At 39.5% G+C, this 24082-nt stretch overlaps 1 long non-coding RNA gene across 3 annotated transcripts in view; it reads left to right on the forward strand.

Moving 5' to 3' along the window:
* Positions 1–24082, forward strand: part of LOC307176125 — a 279090-nt gene that overhangs the window by 217234 nt on the left and 37774 nt on the right. For all 3 annotated transcript variants that reach the window (XR_013824610.1, XR_013824611.1, XR_013824612.1), the window contains one exon: positions 933–1090. This is a non-coding gene — a long non-coding RNA (uncharacterized lncRNA). The remainder of the gene's footprint in view (positions 1–932; positions 1091–24082) is intronic.

Below are 24082 nucleotides of genomic sequence, written 5' to 3' on the forward strand. Positions count from 1 at the left end.
TTTAGATTTCCCATTTTCCCCTGTATCACATATATTCTTAGTTCTATTTTAGAATTTGAATTTTCAATTTTCCTTCATCACGTTCAGCCTAGTCCCTCTTTTTAGTGTGAGACACCTGCTTACCCCAGGGCACTTACCTGCTTTCCATGTTCACCTAATATTAGTCCTGATGGAACCACCAGATTGGCTACCCATCCCCTTCATCATGTCACTGATTGCAGGCGGTGGTGGTATCATTGTCTTAGCAATTATTTGGATAATCCTATGTAATTATACAAGATGTGGATTTTACTCAGTTAATACCACACCTTCCAGTGTTATATAAAATGTTAACATAATAAAAAAGTAACTGTGTCAGACTCATTCTGCTTTTTAATTCTTCATGTTAGCATTGCAAATTTGTAGTGTTGATTTTAGAGCATGGTTCATGTTATAACTGAGCTTGCTGTCTCCATGTCTGGATTTACGTGTGAATGCCAGCCTCATCTATAGATAGAAATCATAGTTTTGCCCAGGTGCATTGAAGATGAACAAAAACAAAAAAGACAAAAAGACAATAACATATTTCCAGTGGACCTTAGCTGCATTTCTGTTTGCTCAGCTGAGTCATTTGTCTCTATTTATCTTCTTTCTCCTGTTTCTTCTAATTTCAGTATACTGTACACGTGGATAGGCTGTATTCACATGTTGGTGTTTCTTTCTATCTTCAGAGGTTCTGCTGAACATGCTGACCAGCTAGGACAAGTGGGGAGTCATATAACTATTGTCTGAAATTACATGGCCAAAAAGTAGTTGATATCAATATTTATTTGTTTTTATATTTAGATCGCCATGATTAAATAATGGGCAATCATTAAATGTACAAATAGCCAGGTTAGAAATCAGAACACCTGGATTTATCCTTTTATTCGTATCTGTTATTATTTGCTCAGGTGCAGTGCAATGGCCGTGTTTCTGTGTGGCGGGCAGAGCTGCTTGCTATGGTGATTCAGGAGCCAGACCCCTTTCTCAGGTTCTGCCGTTCCCGGGGGCTGCAGGTGTACATGTTATGAGAGGGTGCGGACACCTTACCGTCTGTGACAGTGGACAGGTAATGTAGAGCCTGGATTTCTGCTTCTTCATGTGTAAAACAGAGAAGATAGACGAGCCGATCTTCTAACACTAGTCATTTAGGATGATGAGTCATAGAAAGTGGACCACTGCAGGGAATTACATGAGAAAAAAATTAAGGAACATATTTTATATGCAGTTTTTATATCTAGAAACGTGCAAAGCTTTCTGAGTTTTAAATCCTTATATGGAAACAACACAGGAAAAATAAACTATACCTCTACCAACTTAGAATGTAAATTGAAATATTCTACAGTATTTAATGTCAGCATAAATGAATATAATTCATTACAATAATAAAAAAGATGATGAAGTTTAAGATATCTAACAAAATAATAAAATATTTCATATGAGAACAACTGCAAATTAAGACATTCATTTGCATTGAAAATGCATTTAATAACATTCAAAAATATTTTTCCATATAATTCTTGGAAGACTAGAAATAGAAATATCTTCTTTAGCATTTTATTTTGTTGTGTTTTTTTGCGGTACGCGGGCCTCTCACTGTCGTGGCCTCTCCCGTTGCGGAGCACAGGCTCCGGACGCGCAGGCTCAGTGGCCATGGCTCACGGGCCCAGCCACTCCGCGGCATGTGGGATCTTCCTGGACCGGGGCACGAACCCGTGTCCCCTGCGTCGGCAGGCGGACTCTCAACCACTGCGCCACCAGGGAAGTCCCAAGCACACCTTTTTTACAGAATTATTTGTGAACAAGGTGCAGGCATAAATATAAAATAAACCAAGGAACTGCAGCTTAGACCATAAAAAGATACGTTGCTCATCTAGAGCAGGTTAAAATTGGTAAAATTTTCACTTTTATATCATCTATCTATCTATCTATCTATCTAATTTGTGCATAGTCAAATTACAGAAATCATTGAAATAGTGTAAAGTTACTACAGTGGAAACATTGTGAGACGAAAATCCAAGTCTGTAAGAAGCAACTCAACTGACTGTTTACTGTGATTCACTCATTTCTTCTACAAACGTTAATTAAGTGGCCAATCCATGACCTTGGCGAGGCAGTGAGAGCTGAACGGTAGAAAGACAGTTTTGTGGCTGTAAGTCATAGTCTAGATGGGAACACAGACAAAAACCTAGTAAACACCCATGAACAAATTCACAATGTGGTTAAGTTATAAGTGAAACGAACATGGGACGAGACAGAACATATTTAGGGTGTCAGGACATGGGGTTATGGGTTAAGGTAAATATTTCTTATTTTTACCTTATTCAGCATCCAATCAGGGAACCAGAAACCATACCAAGGACATTTATGTCTTGTATTGATAAGGAAGTTTATTAAAAAAAGTTCAACCGTCACTGGATTCAAACTAACAGGTAGGCGAATGATGCTATAGTAAAAACTGTGTGATATCAAAGCAGAACATTCTTCATGTTCATTAAGGTTATTGAAATCAAATGCCTCATCTCTTGCACGCTGACATGGTGAAAAGAGAGAAGCAGCTTCATTCTAGAAACGTGTTTCCTCATTGGCATTTACACTTTGGCCAAGATGGAAACTATGCTATTATTAAAAATACTGGATGACTGGGAAGTCTAATTATAGCACAGGAAAAAGAACGTTTGGATTAACAGCTTCCATTCACATACACTACATTTAAAAAATTTCAGAAGCATACAAAGAGGTCACCACTGGCAAAGCCCATCCGTCTGCCGGTGCAGGGGGCACGGCTTCGTGCCCCGGTCTGGGAAGATCCCATATGCCGCGGAGCGGCTGGGCCCGTGAGCCATGGCCGCTGAGCCTGCGCGTCCGGAGCCTGTGCTCCGCAATGGGAGGGTCCACGACAGTGAGAGGCCCGCGTACCGCAAAAAAAAAAAAAAAAAAAAAAAAAAAAAAAAAAAAAGAAGCCAACCACATTAGCAAAACGGAAGCTTGGAGTAAACCGGGAATATTGGCCTGAGACTTTTAGATCTGATAGTTCTTTCTTTAAGCAACCTATTGCTTCTTTATGTAGATGTACCAGTTCATTTTAAATGGATAATATTAATAATTCTGCAGTAATTTTAATCCAGGCTCAGGAGCTTATATTTCAGGGGTTTCTCTCTAATACTGCTCCAGCGGGAGAATGTGGGTCCCCCCTTATTACACAGAGGTAGGCAGAGGTCCAAGGTCCCCGCTGGGCCTCCGTTGACACATAGTGGGAAGCACCCTTGCTGTTGCTGGGCATGGGCGGAGGTTCCCATTCCCACGGGTACTTCCCTGCCCCGGGGGTCAGGAGGCCTTCATCGCTGCTCCCACTGACTGGTCTCCACTGACACCAGCCCAGTACTGTAGGGGAGGGGGACCTCATTACTACCAGGTGGAGGTGGAAGTTGTCTCCCCATCTGGCCTCCAGGACGTCACTGGTGGCGGGGGGAGCCTTAGTCATGTCTGATGGAGATCTCTTTGATTGTTTAGCTCATTTTTTCTATATTGGTTTGCTATTGTTGCTGCAACAAATTACCACAAACTTAGTGGCTTAATACAGCACACATTTATTCCCTTTCAGTTCTGGAGGTTTGAGATCTAAAATCAACACGTAGCAGGGCTGTGCTTCTTCTTGAGGCTTCAGGAGAGAAGCGTTTCCGTGTTTTCTCAGTTTCTAGAGGCTGCCTGCATTCTTGGCTCCTGGCTCCCTCCTCGTATCGCTTTAACCCCGTTTCCATGGTCCCGTTTCCTACTACTGACTCTGGTCCTCCGGCTTCCCTTTTAACCACACTGAGCCCACGGGTGTAATCCCGGGTACTCTCCCCATCTCAAAATCCTCCACTTTATCCTATCTGCAAAGTCTCTCTGAACACACCAGGTAACAAGCCACAATCGCTGGGATTCAGACATGGCCCCCCATCTTTGGGGGGGTCATTATTCAGCCTACCCCACCTCCATCTAAACCATTGTTAATTCTAACAGTTTCCATCACCAAAATGGCAACAATTTTACTCTCAGTCTCCGTCTTTATCACCCTGAGGCAGGCCTCCATCTCTTACCGTGATGTTGGCCATCCAGAGGCTTCACACAGCAGCAAGAATTATGAGTTAGAAGCCCAGAAGGCTTTTTGAAAGGGATGGAAGTAGGGCTAGGCTTTAAAAGGACGCTGTAACGCTCTGATTACAAAATATGACGGTGTAAAGAGCATTTTCGTAAGCGGGCTCACGTTAATCGAATTTCTTCACATGCAAGACCTTGGCAGTAACCTTTGCTTGGATGAGTATACAAACAGGCAAAAGATCAGGAGAGGCCGAATGTGTTATATTATCTGAGAGAAACTTGCGTGTCTGTTACGCTGTGCCGTTGAAACGAGGTGGGTGTTGGACAGACGTTGAAGAACAACTATTGAATGGAGTTAAGAATGTATTTCCATGGAAAAGGAACTTAATTAAATTCAACTAACCTTGATTGAGCATGTTCTGTGCTAGACGTGACTAGGAGAAGTCTAAATATACGAAGAATAAGACATAGCACTTGCCTAAATCAGCTGAACTTGAATAAGTGTTATAAAGCACTCAGATCACGACATTATACACAAGCTTGAAAAATTGTGTAGAGGTTCCTAGAGGATTTGCACACAAATTATTGTATCTGGTGGTTTGGGAAGATTTTATTTTTTTCTGTCAGCAGAGATTACTAAAGTAGTGAATGTATTAGAAGCAATCAAATAGAGGAACTGATTACCACATAGTCATCAGGCACTCACAGTACATACAAGTGGACAGGATGGGCACAACTAAAAACTGTCACCAAGACGATGTAGATGGTAAAGGGGCAGAGAATAAGTTAGAGAAGGTGAAGGGAATAGTGCAAGCATTTTATACCACCCAGTTTTCCATAGCATCCCTCCTTCACTTCAGAAAAGTGTGTTTCATTTCATGGGGAAGATTGGTACATGGAAACACCTTTGTAGGAATCAGGAGTCAGTCTGATTTCCATCAATATTATACTGATATCAGTCGTCACCTTTCCTGAACTTTTCCAGCAAGATATGTGTCACACAGAGTGAAGTCAGAAAGAGAAAAGCAAATATCGTATCATAGCGCATATATGTGGAATCTAGAAAAATGGTATAGGTGGTCTTAGTTGCAAAGCAGAAATAGAGACACAGGTGTAGAGAACAAATGTATGGATACCAAGGGGGAAAGGGGTGGGGGGGGGGAGGGGTAGGGAGACTGGGATGGACACATATACACTATTGATACTATGTATAAAATGGACAACTGATGGGAACATGCTGTATAGCACAGGGAACTAACTCACCTGGTGCTCTGTGGTAACCTAAATGGGAGGGAAGTCCGAAAGGGAGGGGATATCTGTATGTCTGATTCATTTTGTTGTGCAGTGGAGGCTAACACAACATTGGAAAGCAACCATACTCCAATAAAAATTAATTTAAAACAAAAGAGCTTCCAGCACTATGTCGAATAGAAATGGTGAGAGTGGGGGAAAAAAGATATAGCTTATATATAATGTTTCAGTGTCAAAATATCAACTCCAATATCACAGAAAATTTAAAAAGATCAAAGTTTAAATCAATTGTCTAGCTACCCTAACACAAATTGTTAGCCTACATTCAGTTAGTGTTGTTCTAGAAACGTGAGATAAAATTGTGTGTTTTCCAAAAGAGGGGAAATGTGTTTTCATGTGTGAATTTTATTAAATTCCCATAACCTTCTAAGCCCTTGACAAGTGGCATTAATCAATAACTTCTTACATTGTGGAGGTTTAAGTGGTCCTTCTTGATACACTAATCGATGAAGAAAATTTTATCAAATATCTTACATATTAAACATCTTCTTGTAAAATACACTTCGAAGTTTTAAATGTGTCTGGCTGTTCACTGGATTTAGAAGTGAGTCATTTTCACCTGCTGGGGTGTAGGGCAGAGTGGATTGTGACTGGAACGAAACACTCTCGGGAAGCGGCAGCCACTTATGTTCTCTCAGCAGGGCATGTACCCTCCCGCCACAATAAAATGGTTTGACTTTAGCAGGAGAAATATATTAACATGTTTTTACTCGAGAGAACAATCTTGTAATTTCAGTGTTTTAGTAGAGAAAAGGACTTTTAAAAACCCAATTATTTCATCTCAGAAAAGCATACAGGCTCATTACAGACTATCGCCTGCGTCGCAAGCTTCACACAGGGCGGAGCTGATTGACCATTAGAATTGATTAGTATTGCTTATCTTTTTAAAAGCGATACTTTAATAAATCAATTAGAGTTGTCTATTTAAATATAATATTGTTCCTGTCACACCATCCAGAAAATACATGGCTTAACTCTTAACAAAGATGTATATTTAAAACTCTTAATGAAGGTACATATTTAAAACCATAGAACCTTTGGCTGAGAAGAGAACTGAATATTAAAATTGGAGGAATAAACTTGCCAAAGGGTGTGTTAACAATAACACACCCTTTCATTGTTAGTCCCTGTGCTAACAATAAAGTGTATGATTCAGTGGATTGTGTATGAAACCACTGAGCTGGCATTAAATAGACCTACCTAAAAAGTGTCGATTCAGTGTCTGGAATAAGAGCTACGGTCAAGGGGTAGTGAAGATACAAAACCCTAAATATTAATCCTTGCTAAATTGCTGCACGTGTAGCAGCCCCCGGTCTAGAAGCTGCAACCCTCCCTGAAAATAATCTGAGTAGTGACTCCAGAACATAGCTTCTGGTGCCCCCAAAAAGGGCCTGCCCAGTCCCAAGGCCCCTCACTCTAAAAGCACAAAGATAGAGGAGTCCCGTCATGTATGTACAGCTATCCTTAAACAGAAGTGATTCATCTCCTGGGGTTACTGTTATCAAAAACACCACCGCCTGCCCATATGTATCATCAGCTTCCAGGGAAAGAAAGGTAGGAGATTAACCAAAGGTCTGATGCTCATGAAGAAGGGGAAAGTTTTTGCTAAGCTGTACCCATAGTCTTTTACTCTATTTACAAATAATGTACTGAATTACATTAACTGATTTCTTAATGTTACACCAAACTTGGACTTCTAATATATGTCCACTTGTAATAATGTATTATACTTCTTATTTAATGATGGTTTTGATGTATGTATTTTTTTTATCTCCTATGAAGGATAATTGGTCTACATTTTTTCTTCTAAAAATTATTTTAATTAAATTTTTTAAAATTTTGTTTTTAATTGTGGTAAGCGCACTGCAACAAATTTTTTAAATTAATTTTTATTGGAGTATAGTTGGTTTACAATGTTGTGTTTGTTTCTGCTGTACAGCAAAGTGAATCAGTTATATATATACATATACACACTCTTTTTAAAATTCTTTTCCCGTGTAGGTCTTTACAGAGCATAGAGTAGAGTTCCCTGTGCTATGCAGCAGGTCTCAACAAATTTTGAGGTGCACCACAGTGTACTGTTAGCTCGTAGCACCACGTGGTACAGCAAAGCCCTAGAATTTATTCATCTTGCATGATTGAAACTTTATATCTGTTGAATAACTACCCGTTTTTTCTGCCCCTGGTCTCTGGCAACCACCATTCTACCTCTGTGTCTATGGGTTTGACCATTTTCAGTATTTCATATAAGTGAAATCACATATAAGTATGTCCTCCTGTGACTGGTATAGTTCACTTAGCATAATGTCTCCCAGTTTCATCCATGTTATTGGAATCGTCAAATAGAGTTGAGGTGGCTTTCCAAAATAGAGAAAAATATCAAGATTGAAAATATAAATTGAGAGAAAAAGATCGAGACATTCTTGGCAACAAGCGTGAAAAGGGAAATGAGATGCCTTAAAACTCTCCACCAGACACAGGGCTACCCAGCTCCTCTTGGGATCTGAAGTTTTCTTGTAGCGTTTTTGTCTGGCTGTTATCAGGGTAACGCTGGCCTCATAGAAGGAGTTTGGAAATACTCTCCCCTCTCCAATATTTTGAGAGTTTGAGGAGGATTTGTGTTGATTAAATTCTGTGACATTTAATGGTGTGTTTTATGGCCCAGATTGTGATCTATCTTGGTAAGTGTTTCCCGTGAGCTTGAGAACGATGTGTATTCTTCAGTTGTCCAACGTGTCCTATAACTGATAGCACAGGTTTATGTATCTCCGCTGATTTTCCCGATGCTTCGTCTTTCAATTACTGGCGTGATACGTTGGCATCCCACAACTGTAATAGTGGGTCGGTCTATTTCTCCTTTCAGTTCTATCAGTTTTTGCCTCACATATTTTGATGCTCTTTTGTTCATGCATATACATTTAGTGTATGTCTGTTTTCTTGGAAAATTGACCATTTCACAATTGTGTAATGTTTCTTTTTTCCCCCAGATAACTTGCTTTGCTCTGAAGTCTGCTTTGTCTGAAATTAATAGACACTCCAGCTTTCCTTTGATTAGCATTAGCATGGCACATATTTCTTACTTTTTTTTTTTTTTTTTTTGGCTGTGTCTCACGGCTCATAGGATTTCAGTTTCCCTACCAGGGATAGAACCCGGGCCATTGCAGTGAAAGCACGGAATCCTAACCGCTGGACCACCAGGGAACTCCCATCCATCTCTTTACTTTTAACCTATCTCAGCATTTTCAAGGTGAAATTCTTGTAGATAACACATAGTTAACTGTGTATATATATGTGCAAGATATGCACGGTCTTAAGTCTAGGTAACAGACTTAAGAAGTTAAATGAGTTGACTGAGGTCAGCCGAGGAATGAGTGGTACCGATGGGGTTTGTCTGATCCAGGGCCCATGCTCTTTGCAGCTGAGCGTGTCACATTCCAGGAACTCGCACCTTATTTCAAGAAAAGTATATGTCATCAGAAATAAACACACACACAATCATGGCACAACTTATAAAAAATACAAAAGTCAGTCTCCCTCTGACCCTTTCCACAGCAGTCACCTTACCCCAAAGGGCCACCCCTGCTGTCATTTTCTCGAATGTCAAAGTCTCTCCACGGATGCGCTACTCAGCTTTCTATTTAAAAAGGATGGTCCTTCTTTAAAAATCGAATCTACCACCACATCTTATTTTTGTCAGTTGACCCAGTGCCGTTTTCTGTAGCATTATTTTCCTTCAGCACAGATTCTGATCTAGGACTCCAGTGGGTGGGGGCTCGGAGGGCTACTGGAATTGTTGTTGGTTTGTTTCTGCTTAAGGTAATTTGAAGATTTTGTTGTCCTCTATTTCCTGACATTGCGGTTATGTGGGCTTTTGTTGTCCTTAGTGATTTCAAGAGTGTTTTGCTTTGTTGGGACGAAGGGGTTCAGAATGAAGCGACAGCCGTTGTTCTCCACACATGTGCAGCTGTTGCCTGGATGGTGTTGTGATGCCCTTCTCTGGACCGGGTCCTGCTGACCGTTAAGAAGCTTCCCAATGATCTGTAATCAATTTTCCATTTCCAGTTATAGGTACGTGTTCATTAATCATGGTGAGAGAAACAGTCCAGTGACTCAGCTTTCCCTCTGCTCCAGGTGTGTCTGTTCTAAATCACTCACTTGCCGTGCTTGGCTTGACCAGTCTCTTTGATGAACTCCTTTTTCAGACCCTCTCATTTCCTCACGTATCTCAAGGTTACCCCAAGGCTCATTTGTTCCCTACTGACCTGAGCTAGGAATGGGACACCTCCGTGTATTGTAAGTTTCTTACACTTCCTGCGTGTCGGGGCTCCGGCTGAAAGCTTCACCTACGTTATCTCACTTAACCCTCACCCACCTACAGTTCGAGCGTGTCTTCTTTGCCTCCTCAGAGCCGCTGTCCCCTGTCCCCACCTTGCTCTCTGCCCCGGAGGCTAACCACAGGGTGATGGCAGCGGGTTCCTTAGCCTGTGGCTTAGGACTTGATTTGGCCAAAGGGAGAGCATGAGGTGGGGAGGGAGCAGAGGTGGGGTGTGACGTGCTATGAGGTCGTCCCTGGGTGACTACATCCCTCAACCAAAGGTTACAGCTTCTCTCAAAGAACGAATGAACTTGGACAACATGGGTTATTTTCTACGTGGCTTTAAGTAGAAAATTTTTTAAAAATATATGTAGCTTATAATTTCATAAAAACAAAATAACAAAATTTTCTTTCCTCTTGGATAAAAGTATATTTTTCTGTCTTATTTTATAGTTCCAGTAAAATGTCCAAGTTCCTTATTATAATGAGACATAAGGCTATATACCATTTGGTCAGTTTTATCAAGGATGAGTAGACATATTTTCTCCTTTATTTTATAATAGCATTCTTGCATCAGAATATGATGGGAATGACGTTCGGAGACTTTGATTTTCTTTGAGGAGGTTATTTGTTGTTTATTTTATAACTGGTATTACTCATCATCATTAACGTATGACGTAATGTACCTGACTCTTGTGCGGGAGTGTTGGCCTAGTAAAGATACATATCAGATCAAGGATCATGGGTAAAATAGTAGGATTAAAAGTTTTATATCGAATTTCGGGGCCGTATGGGTTTATGTGTCGGTACTGTTTTATAAGGATTGGAATTGTGTCTAAATAGTACTGCTGATTTTCCTACCAACACAGGTAGTGAACAGAGTGCTTTTCACAGAGTGGACACAAAGTAAATACTTAATGAATTACTAGATACTCACTGCTCTCATTTCAGTAATAAATTCAGTGAGAGTGTACTGAGCAAGCGTTACACATTTATCTCTGTATAAAATGTCACACTGGACCAAAAAGAATGATAATCTTTGCATATTTAAGTAAAATTTTTATATAAATTAAAAGTCATTCACTCTGGAGAAGTCTATCACTTTCTTAGTCACGCAAGGTGACCCATTTGATGCCCTGGTTCATTGTTGGCCTCCACAAATACTTTAATTTATTCTCTTTCAGGGAGGCATGCACAAACGATCTCCAAACTTTATTGCCATTGAAAACCCGTCTATCTCTCTGATATTAAGTTCTGCAAAACATCTGGCCATTAGAGATTTTTCTTTTCTTATACTGAGGCAAAACTTATACACAGTAAAGTACACAGATCCGTAGCGTGTATCTCTATAAATTCTTATATACGTGAACACCCAGGGCCACTACACAGATCAGATGTAGAACATCACCAGACCCCAGAAGGAGCTCTCGTGACATATAGAGTAATTAGAAGCAGAACAGTGCATTTCTGGAGTTGGTGACTTTAAAGGTAAAGAGGAATTGTACTTCTATGCGCAAATGTGAAAAATATAATTTATTAATTTTATAATCAGGTTATCAATAGAAGACAGGCTTAGGAAACTGGCTGACCTGGATTTAAATATAGGTCACATATTTGTTAGTTGATTAACCTGGGGTAATTGTGTTTTTTGCTTAGTTGTAGTTTATCTATATGCAGATATCGGTGATGTTATCAACATCACAGAAGAGCCATTGGGCGAATGCTCCCCAAGGGAGCTGAATTCATCATTTATTTTCTTAGCAATTAAGGACTATCTGTGGGAGAATAAGGAAGTTCTCTGTAGCTATTTCTTCATGCTTGTGATGAGAAAACAATCATAAAATAAATACCATGTTCATTTGTTTGAACTGCAAATTTAAAGCCAAATACATTTTGTTAGTATTTAATCAATTAACAATTAATTAACATTTAGTCAGTTATTGTCAATCACATTGGTATTGTATTGAAGTAAAAATAAAATGATATTAAATTTGAAGTAAAGTTTCTCAAACATTTGGAATCAGTTAGTCATGGTTGTTCCACACAAGAGGCAACACATTTAAGAAAAATCAAATAAAACTGTAATAATACGCATTTCGTGTGTGTGTGTGCATACTCTCATTTCAGGAAGCTATACTGATTGCAATTCTTGACACATATTAAACTCAAGAGAGGGCTTGAGCAATAAATAAGGTTTAACATGCCATTACGTTCTGTAACAAATCTTTATTAGGGTGGACATTTCTAATTCACACGTATACTTTTAGGAAGAGTGTTGGGACCTTTGTTAAACAGTTAACAGGAAACTGGAAACTCAGAATTGCCTTTGACAGTTTTAAAAACTTCAGAGACATTTTTCAGATTAGCTGAATAAACAAAACCTAAAAGTTGGAAGTTTAAAATTTCAGCTTGGAGGAAAGCAAAGAAAGGATTTCCTATCACTTCTTTGGTTTCATTCACACCTGGAATAGATTTCTGAATGTTCTGTTGTTGAATTTAGACATGATTTTAAAAAGACTTAAGAAGTGGGTAAAAATTATTCAATGATCAAGATTTTCCACCGTTGTTTAAGAAATGATGATAGCTTTTTCTCAACATTGAAAAAGAAATTGTCATCTCAGGACTGAAGTGAGAGGGTCAGGCTTTTCAGTGTAACATAATATGTTAAAATATGTCTTTCTGAAGAATTTAAGAAATCATATCGCTCATTTTGACAAAGGAAGTGTGCATCTGTGCCCTGGGATGAGAACATACTTAACTGTTTAGGGCAGGCTTGACCCTACGGCCCATTTCTGGGCGTGGCGTGATGGACGGCTGATGGGCGTGTCTGTGATTTGCGAACGTCATACACTTCACTGTTTCTTTTAACCATAAAGTATATTGTTGGTGACCAATTGTCTGTGGATAAACAGTCTGAAGATTGGCATTAAGGCATTTCTTGCTGTACCTATGCTGATTCTTAAACACGATTTCAGTCTCCTCCATGGCTCACAAAAAAAGTTGCTCAATAAATAAAAAACCTTTCCACTCAGTGAAAAGCAGAAGCAGCACTCTCCCCGAAGTGGTTCTCACGTGCATGCCGGGAGCTGATCCGTGTTTTCGTGATTTCTTCCAGCAGCGTGAGTACAATCATTCTGCTCCCGATGTGTAATTTCCACAGTGTCATATGATAAATAGGGTGCTCAACATTCATTCAGGTTTGCCTCAGTCATAGGACCTTTCCATTAATTTTGGTGCTGGTTTTTAAACTTTTCAATAATAGAGTTTCTTGGGCATGTTTTTGCCATGACTAGTATTCCTTTAAGTGAAATTTCTCTAGTTTGTGTCTCTTTTGAGTCTTCAGGGCAAAAGACAATCCATTTCTTAGTATAAAACATGCTTTTGATCGTGTTTTAGAAAGCCAACGTTTTTGGAAAAATAAAATGATACACATTTTGCTGGCTTTATGCCATTTTCTGACAAAGTTTATAAAAGGTAATGAACAGGGAACTAGGGATTTTGGGTATCATTAAAAAAAACCCACTTTTTAGATGATTATAATTGTGTTTCCTATTCAAAATTTACTTCTTCAGAGCCTGGGTGCAGCTGAAACATTTAAACATTTACCTCTCACTGGTATTTCAAATCACACTCCATGACTCATGGTCTCCATTTATGTTGTTATTCTCAGTTTTTATTTTTATACTTTATGTGTTTGTATTTCTTCACTAGTAATTGTTACTTTTTGCTTTAATGAATCCTTTTGAGTCACTGAACCATAAGCAGTATTTTAATTACAAAATGTTAATGTAACGAAAGCAATAGTGTGTGACTCACATGAAGGGGAACGGTGCCCCCTGACTCAAGGTTGGCTGGACCAGTTCACTTACTACTCATGTTCATTTCTCCCCTCAGGTGCAAAATTTAAGGGTACACCAAAACACACAATAAAACAGGTAAATAGTACTTTATGCAATAATTTAAAAAATCAAAATTAATGCAGAAATCCATGATAAATAAAATATCAACCTTTTAAACTAAGATCAGTATTACTGATTTTTTTTTTTTTTTTTTTGCTCAGACACCCATATGGCTCTGCAAAATACAGAAAAATCTCTATGTAAAACTCTTAATAGGATATTCATGAAAGTTGAGAAATGTTTACAAATCAAATTACCTCTGCCTTTTCTTCCAAAACCACCAGAGCAGTTGTGAACCACTTGATAGACACCTGGGGACCAAAAGCAGATTAAATTCTAAGAAAATTCATGGTGAAAAACCTGTCCATCCCATGTTTACGTTTTCTGATGGGAGGAACTAGTATTTTGTGTGTGTGCCCTTTTGTTCAATGACAGTCGCCCTTCATTACTTGTAAAGCTGTATTCACATATCCGCCGCTTCCGTTACATGTAGTAAGGAATACTCTGTACTCTATTTTTCTTTCATTCATAAAGATAATAGTTTCCACAATTACATTTTCAAACTCCATCATGATACACGCAGATTATTCCATTTGCATGATCATACATAAGCATATGAAGGGGAGAATAAAACATCCATGTTTTATGTAAATTCTCTTTTACTTGGACTTGTTTGCACATGAAATCATTCATGTCAAGGTGAAATATATTTAGTGGTATACATTTTGGCTTGGGACTTTGTTTGAAATACGGGTAAGCATATTAAAATGTGCAGTAATGATTCATATATTTTAAATCTAAGCTCTAGGCTTCTTACATCAACGGCAAGCTTCTTTCAATAGCATATAAAATGTGTGTGATTCCCGAGCAAATGAAATCAGTCAAGACATTACGTGTGCAGCATAGTTAATGTGCCAGAAGAAGATTAAAGACAAATACAACGTGGCGTGAAATCCCACAGCACAGAAAGCGCGAGGCCGCATTGTAGTCACGCCTTCCGCCGATAGCAAGAGCTCCCCGGGCTTGCCTGCTGTGACGGGAACACGTGGGCAAACTGTCACAGCGATCAAACTGCCTTCCCGCCACCTCCCACTTCACCTCCTAGGAGTGAAGCCCCTTAAACATGAGACGTCAGCTTGGAGACTCAGGTTAGGAATGTGAGGAGTCAGGCCAAGTATATGATGTCCAAGCAGTCTGCTCACCAACAAGTGGGAAATTCATATTTTTGTGGAACAAAAGAACGTAATCAGATGAAATTCAAATTGTTGGTGCGGTAAGAGTACTAAAGACAGCTTCTGTTCGAAATATTTGACCTGGTCTTCCCATTGGTCCAACGTCTTGAAGAAATCTCAACTCAAGAAGTAACTCAAAAAGCAATTAACATCATTTATCGTATTGAAAAAAAAAGGCAAGACAGACATAGTAATATCAATTGAAAAAAAATGTACACTAAGGGGCTTCCCTGGTGGCGCAGTGGTTGCGGGTCCGCCTGCCGATGCAGGGGACACGGGTTCGTGCCCCGGTCCGGGAAGATCCCACATGCCGCGGAGCGGCTGGGCCCGTGAGCCGCGTCCGGAGCCTGTGCTCCGCAACCGAGAGGCCGCAGCGGTGAGACGCCCGTGTACCGGAAAAAAAAAAAAAATTGTACATTAAGAACTGGACATATTTTGTACATATATCATAGTTTAATATTTCAAGAGAAAAGTGGTTTCAAATGTGTGTTTTTAGCAAACTATCTTAGTGATAAGTAGAGCTAATTCAAAAGAAATACTTGCAAAAAAAAAAAAGAGAGAGAGAGAATATTGATTTGATTCCTTCAAAAGAAACACAGCTTCTGTGGCTGCTTAAACGTCTCCAGGAAGTCGGTGAGGAGGATTGAGTCGGAGGCTCTCTGGCTTCTATCTCGCTGACTTAATTTCGAAACGCTCCTCTCCCAGCGGATGAGGATGATGGATGGGAAGCATTTGTCAGGTAGATGGAAGGTAACAGCGCTGGAAATGGTGTCTTCAGCTTTGTTCAGAAAGATACCGATGACTTGAGAGAGTCACTTACACACGAATACGAGTCCTGAAGGAGCCTCTTTTGTCACCACGTGCGGGAGATCCAGGGATAGTGAAGAAATATGTCCCTGTTACTGAAGCAATGTCACCACAGGAATGAATCACTGCAAATGGATGGAATATAAATTAATAATACGTCTCTTGGGGAAGATACAATGCTCAGTGCCTCGTAAGTGCGCTTCTGTTTAAATAGCTGCAAGGCTGCTACTCAATGAATCAAAGATTAAAGGGGGAAGTAATTGATACTCAGTTCGGGATGATCTCTAAGGAGACGCATGAGCCTCTTGGAAGGAAACTAGACTTGATCCGTTCTTTGCTGCAACTTGACGATGAGAGAAAGATGACAACCTTGGATTTCAGAATAAAATTGATTAGTAATAATAATAAAGGCTTTGTTTTATTTATTTCTTTAATTCAATTTAACCTTTAGAGCAGCTTCAAGTTCACAGCAAAGCCGAGTGGAAGGTACAGAGAGTTCCCCTGTACCACCCGCCTTCACAGACTTTCAGCCTCTGCACCATCAGCACAGAGTGGGATATTTGTCACAACCCAGGCATCTACACTGACGTATCACTACTACGCAAATTCTGAGTTTTTGTTCATACTAAAATATGCGTTTGGTCTAAGTGATTTATTTATATTTTTTACACAATTGTAGGTTCACATGCAATTGTAGGAAATATTACAGAGAGAACCCATATACCTTTCACCCCATCTTACCTGGCAGGGTCACCGTGCTTAACTAGAGTGCAATCATACAATAGGAAATTGGTATGGATACAATCCACTGACTTTATTCAAATGTTGTCATTTTTATAGGCAGTCCAGTGTGAGTGTGGTGTGTGTGTGTGCGTGCACATTTTATTCTATGCAATTTGATCACGTGTGCCGATTCCTGGACCCGCCCCCGCTGTCAAGATGGAGAACCATTCATCGCAAGGATCCTTTGTGCTGCCTTTCTTAAGCCACGAGCTCTCGCTCCACTCATCCCTAAAGCCTGGAAACCACTAATGCCTTGTTCATGTTTATAAGTCATGTCATTTCAATAATTTTATATAAGTGGAATGATAAAGTGTGTAATCCTTTCGGATTACTTTTTTTCACCCAACAAAACCCCCTTGAGATCCATCCTGGTTTTTGTGCGTATTAACAGTTTCTTCCCTTTACTGCTACGTGGGCTTCCATGGTTGATGGAACACAGTTTGCTTCACCATCCAACTGTTGAAGGACATATGTGTTGTTTCCAGTGCTTGGCTGTTACAAATAAAGCTCTTAGAAGCATTCATGTCTAGGATTTTGTGTGTGAAGATACGTTTTTATTTCTCTGGAATAAATGCCCAGGAGTACAATTGCTGGGTCATGGGGTGAGAACATATTTAGTTTCTCAGAAACTGCCAGACTGTTTTCAGAGAAGTTATACAATCTTACATTCCCAGCAACACTGGATGAGTGACCCAGTTCTTCCACATTTGATGTTGTCAGCATTGGATGTTGTCATTTTAAAAAAATGTGGCCACTCGGATAGGTGTGTAGTGATTATTTGTCATGGTTCATTTTGCATTTCCCTAATAGTTAATGATGCTGACTGAATTTTCATGTACTTAGATGTCACCTGTAAATCCTCTTCAGGAAAATGTCTGTTCATGCCTTTTAACCATTTTCTAATTTATTTGCTGTTGTTATTTTCTACTGTTGTTTTGAGATCTCTTTATATATTCTAGATATGTCCTCTGTCAGAAATGTGGTTTGCAAATACTTTCTTCCAGTCTATAGGTTTTTTCATTATCTTAACAGGGTAAAAAATTAATTTCATTGAGGTCCAATTTAACTATTTTTTTATTTTGGTGTCAAGTCTAAGAACTCTTCATCAAGCGCTAGGTCACAATAATTTTCTGTTAACTTTTTTCTTTAATTTTATTCAAAAATGGGTAGATGACTTGAATAGACATTTCTTCAAAGAAGATACGTGAATGGCCAATGAGTACATGAAAAGGTGTTCAAAGCCACTAATTGTCAGAGAAATGCAAATGAAAACTGCTCGAAAAATAAAGTCTATGAAAAAATGAAGACAATTTCATATTCATATAGCAAAAACTAGGCAAAGATTTTATTCTAATAAATGATAAATTTGTGTAATAAAGATATTATTGCTGTGAATTTGAATGTATCACATAACGTGGCGTCTAAACACATAACAGGAATTGAAAGGAAAAAATAGTAGCTGACTTGATTCTCCAGGCTCCACCCATGTGATGAGTCCTTCTTCAGGCCGAATACTCTCTGTGGCTTGTACAACACGATACAAATGTTTCAATTTGAATCTAGAGCTAAACCCACTCCTTATTATATTATATCTGTTTGGTCCCTCATGAAATGCATTCAAATCTACAAGAAACAGGAAACTTATTATGCCAATTAAATCATTACGTGTCATGAAAAAGAGTAAATCTCCACATTATTTTTAATAATGGGGATGGTTCATTGTATGTCAGCTCTTGGGCCGTGGGTTGCCGAGATAGTTGGCCAAACATATTTCTGGGTGCTTCTGGAGGGTGTCTTGGATGAGATTGACATTTATACTCATAAACTGAGTAGGGAAGATTGCCCTCCCTCATGCGTTGACTCTGTTTATGTGGGTTTATTTCTAGGCTTTTATTCTATGCTTGTCTAATTTTAATCTTCACTACTCTACCATCTCTTGTTTGCATTTATCTAACATAACTGCTTGTTCTTTGACTTTAAATTTTTCTTATTTTTTTCTTATGTACTGTAAGTTTTTAAAAACAAACGTGACATATTTTCCTAATATGAGGCTTAGCATTGTTAAATATGATGGATATGTTAATCCTAATTATGTTCTCTAGCTTTATGTTGCAGTTGAGTTTACAATGCTTTTCTACCATATAGATTTTGTTCTCCTCCTGTATTTGTGTATTTCTCTTTCTCTTCAGTTCCCCTGATCATCACTTTAATAACTCTAGAAGATACAGAGATTTTTATTTTTTGTTCTTTTAGTTTAGAGGGCCAATTTAATTGCTGCTTGAAAATATAAGAAAGCTAGGATCTAGCTTATTCTTCATCCATGTATATCATACATAAAGAATACTGCACAAATATAAAGTTGTATGTTAGCGGATTATCACAAAGTGAAGGTAAGCATTTAGACAACTCTCATGTTTCCAGCCCAATTCTCTCCAAACGTAACTGCTATCCTTCATTTCTAAATGTAAACATGACGTTTGTTAGTTGTTGTAGCTCAAACAAATGGAAAGATAAGAACGTTCTCTTTTTGCATCTAACTTCTTTCACTCAGCTTTCTTGTCACAGTAAATAATTGATTTTGATGGCGGCAACATATTCCATTGTGTGATAGCATTCTCTTAATGTTGTCTGTTGAATAACAGGATTTATTAACTTTAATTTTAACGTGATATGTTAACAATCCTTTCTTTGTGGTTAAAATCTCTCCAATTTCTAGTAAGAAATAGTTCTTCAAGCTACATTTTTATAAATATTACTTGCGATTGCTAATTTTATATGTCAACATGACTAGGCCACGGGTGCCCAGGTCAAACACTAGCCTGGGTGTTTCTGTGAAGTTGTTTTTGGGTGAGATTAATATTTAAATTTGTAGACTGAGCAAAGCAGATTACTCTCCCTAATGCGGGTGGGCCTCATCCAATCAGTGGAAGGCCTGAATAGAACAGAAATGCGGGCCTCCCCCAAGTAAGAGTGAATCTTCCTGCCTGCAGTCTTCACTCCGGGACATCAGCTCTACCTGGCTCTACAGTAGCCAAACAGCCTTCAACCTCCAACTGAGACATCAATTACACAGACTTGGACATGCTTTTGTACTCATAGGAGCCAATTTCTCATGAGACAGCTCTTTCTCTCTCCATATAGATATTCCTGTAGGTTCCGTTTCTCTGGAGAATCCTAATACATTACCCGTGTTTTATTGGAGAAGCTTTTTTGTTGTCCCCTTTACGTTTAGATCTACAACCTACCAGTGACTGGTGTTTTGTCTGATGTAGAGGAACAATTTTCAGAAGGTTATTTAGATAACTTTGCTCAAATTACCATGCAAACATGGGTAAATTTGCATTAGTTAAAATCACTTATATTTTTGTAGTTGTAGAAAATTTCTGGAAGGGTATACTGGGAGCTATTAAAAGGGAATACTTCAGTGGAGTAGAACTGATATCGTCAGGTGTGTGGTCACCGTTTTTTCTTTCTACGAATCGAGCAGGATACACGATGGTAGTTAAAATAGATAAAAATTAAATAACATCCCTTCTTTCTGAGAGTCATTACCTCTCCTGAGAAACAGCGTGATCCTCACCAGTTACACTGGGCTTTTTAATAACTTGATACAGGAAAGAAAAAACCATGCTGAGAATAGGCCAAGTAATAACGCCTAGAGGAATTAAGAGGCTCCTTCAAAATCCTGACTGTGATTTCCAATAGACGAAACTAATTAAATCAAGTCCAGCTCAAGTTCAATTTGATTTTTATGGTTTGACATGGTATTGAGGGTGTCTTAGGAACAAACCTATAAACACTTTGCCTGACAGACTTTCAAAGCCAATACTTTAATGACTCAAAGCGTAACAGAAGATTTTTACAGTATAATCTGAGACTATTACAGCACTTTAGTGCAACACGAGTTAGCACTTTCTTTCCTCGTTCTGTTATGTAGGAGAAGAATGGAATTATTTAGGGAACTGAACATGAGGAATGCATCAGTGAGTCAAGGCTAGTCAAAATCTAAGTTTTCTGCAGAAAAGCTTTACAGCCAACAGTAGAATGAAGAAAACTATAAATAAAGAAGTGATTTCCCCCTAGCCAACACATAAATGTCCTGTTACACTGTTGAAATGATGTAGTTGGTTGAGTATGGATCTAAAGAAGAATTGTGTCAAGATGCAAATGAAGATATTGATAAGATGTCGGTGTATACTTACTGCTAGCATTCGGGTAAAGTTTCGGGTTTACTATATGTGGCATTGAGGTTCATTCTCTCGTGTAATGACTCCAACGTTGAGGTGTTATTGTTGCATGAATTATGGCAATATGACTTTCAGTAAGTTGAAATTGCAGCCTCCTCCAAGCGAAATCAGCCTGCCAAGTGTGGGGGGTGGTACCCACTCTCACTGGAAAAGGTAGCTTGTGATCCTTGGTGAGGGCGGGGGTTAGTGTCAGGGTTGAGTGACCTGGAGTGACGGGGTATCACTGGTGAGAAGATGCCTCTCACCTGGGTACAGAGAAAAGCACCTTCTCAGCAGATGGTTCTAGGTTAGGGTCCTAGTTTGGAGAAGAACTCTTCCAAATCATAGTGGATGAGTGTTGGTTTAGCGATGGGTGCCTCTTTCAGGGAGCAGCTCCTCAAGCCGCTGCAGGTGAAGGAAGTGACCCCAGAGGATTCAGTGCTCCTGTGTGAGCAGTGGGGTGCTCTGCACCTAGGGGTGCTCTGCACCTCTAACCTCAGAGTGACTGCTGGATTAAACCCACCAGCCCCGAGCTAGACCAGAGCACGACCCAAACCTCTTCTCCCCATACACCGCTTTAAAACATAAGTCAAAGGAGCGAGTCTACAGAAAAAGGAAAGATTGTCATTCCTTTCATAGTTTTTAAGTTGGGTTTGCAAAGAAGATTCCTGGTAGCCTTGTGGGGAGAATCATTTTGCTGGAAGACTAAGCAGACTCCTGGATCAGAAATTGCCCTGAAGGGCATGAGATGCACATGAATGGATCTGAGCAAACCCTCGGCCATCTCAAAGTGTCTCTCATTTGGATTACTCTTCTGACTCTGACAATGGAGATAAAAATGTTAACAAAAGTTTTTATATTTTGAGAGCAAAAGAGGCAAGACAACTGTGCAAACAGCAACACCCAGACCCGACTCTGTGACAGATTTTCTTCTCTCCTTGCCCTGATCCACGTGGCACCAGAGGTTAGAAATTATTCTGAGGCAGTTATAAAAACATGCTCATTTTTTTTTTAACATCTTTATTGGAGTATAATTGCTTTACAATGGTATGTTAGTTTCAGCTTCACAACAAAATGAATCAGTTATATATATACATATGTTCCCATATCTCTTCCCGCTTGCGTCTCCCTCCCTCCCACCCTCCCTATCCCACCCCTCCAGGCGGTCATAAAGCACCGAGCTGATCTCCCTGTGCTATGCGGCTGCTTCCCACTAGCTATCTACCTTACGTTTGGTAGTGTATATATGTCCATGCCTCTTTATCGCTTTGTCACCGTTTACCCTTCCCCCTCCCCATAGCCTCAAGTCCATTCTCTAGTAAGTCTGTGTCTTTATTCCTGTTTCACCCCTAGGTTTTTCATGACATTTTTTTTTCTTAAATTCCATATATATGTGTTAGCATACGGTATTTGTCTCTCTCTTTCTGACTTACTTCACTCTGTATGACAGACTCTAGGTCTATCCACCTAATTACAAATAGCATCGGATGAATGGATAAAGAAGATGTGGCACATATATACAATGGAATATTACTCAGCCATAAAAAGAGACGAAATTGAGCTATTTGTAATGAGGTGGATAGACCTAGAGTCTGTCATACAGAGTGAAGTAAGTCAGAAAGAGAGAGACATGCTCATTTTATGACCACAATTTAAGCCAAAAAAATAAAATATGACGTCATTTTTTATTACAAGTGCTACAATGCAGGTGAAAATGGCCATCCCAGCCCACATTCCTGGCATTTTATCTGCCCATCCTAACAGCTTAGGGAAATAGTCCCACAGTCTAGACAAAGCCTTTGCTGACACTTCATTCTAGTTATGTTTCCCCGCTGGTATCCAGAGCCGCCAGATATCCTATAATTTAATGCTAATTCTCACTGGCCTTTAGTCAACCAGAGCAGATATTAAATCCTTGTTTCTAATACCAGTTACTGTAATGGCCAAATTATTAGTTGCAGACCGCCAAATTCTTTCCTTTTAGCTTAAGCAGGGAGGGATTTAAGTGATGTTTCATATCAAACCTAAATGGAATGATAAAGTAATATTAATTTATAGACTTTGGAGAGATAATGCGTGTAGGTATAAGAATTACACGTAAGCAAAAGGATCGTCTAAATATTCCAATGACATCTTCTATAGAGGCACTGTGCCTTTATAAAAGGAATATATCTTTGACATAAAATAAGCAGAAACCCTTAGAGGCTCTGTCTTATCATTGCATTTCTGTTCTAAATGTTTTTTCTAGGAGCTTTTGTCACACAGTTATCTATAGCACACTTCTGACTGGTCATTTGGGCCAAGCATTTTGGAAACGGTACAAAGGATCCTTTTTGATAGCGAGGCTACAGCAGTGAAATGACGTAAGGACTCCAGGGCAGCCAGAACATTGGAGTTTCTAAAGCTCGTTGTTTATTCCAACTGCATTTTCTTCTGGGGTGAAATTACTCCAATGAATGCTTTTTGATGTTATCAAGCAAACCTGTCAATTTCAACCTTAGTAAGTTTCATTTTGTTCTTTTACTACTAACTCAGTGCGTTGTGACCTGGAATCAAATATCTTCTCCCACCCTTTTCTCATCATAGATATGGATCAAACAGTCATACACACAACTAAGTGCTGCCTGAAAGTACGGGCAAGGTTTCGTTGGTGGTGGTGAGAGCATCTCCTTAGCTCTCCACATAGAAGATGTCAAAATGCCTTGATAATTAAAGCTTAAGTACGCCCCCTCCAGGATGGGAGAAGGATTAGTTTAGGATGTTCTCTCTCTTTTTAAGGATCAGCTACTGTGAAGAGCGATAATTATATTTTTAAAGAATTTGAAAGTGGAACGTAAAGGGGGCAGGCAAGGTTCTGGTGCCGGCGCTTACATGACAAATGTCATCACTAAGTAGCAGAGAAAGGTGTAAGAATTCGATCTGTGAAACATATGACCTTGTCAGAGCACAATTGACAGCACTCCTAGCGTTTCCAGCTGAATAATTCATGAACATTTGATCAGCTGAGGAGCTTGAAAAAATGCTGAACATCTGTAAAAGCTCAATGTTAGCTGTGGGCTGTCACCTTTCAAGTTCAGGGGTTAATGTTGCTGTGTGCAGTGTTGCTAGGTGCTGGTAGAAAGGTTTCCTGCCTCTGGTACGTGAAGAAACCTCCCCACACGCCACGGGAATGGGAGAGGACTTCACTGCAGTTGGCAGAAGGCTGGTAATGACCCTGCCTGCCAGCAGCTGAGCCCGAAATAAAACTGTGAGCCAACCAGGATCGGCTATGAGTTTTGATCAAACATTGGCCTCCCTGTGTATCAGAATTAATCTTACCTAGGAGAGTTCTGAATTTGAGATCAACGTAAGGGCACCGTTGGAGTTTCATGTCACTACAGAGCATGTGTCTGACCTACTCAGCTA

Source organism: Stenella coeruleoalba, assembly GCF_951394435.1.
Source record: "Stenella coeruleoalba genome assembly, chromosome: 17".
Taxonomy (NCBI): Eukaryota; Metazoa; Chordata; class Mammalia; order Artiodactyla; family Delphinidae; genus Stenella; species Stenella coeruleoalba.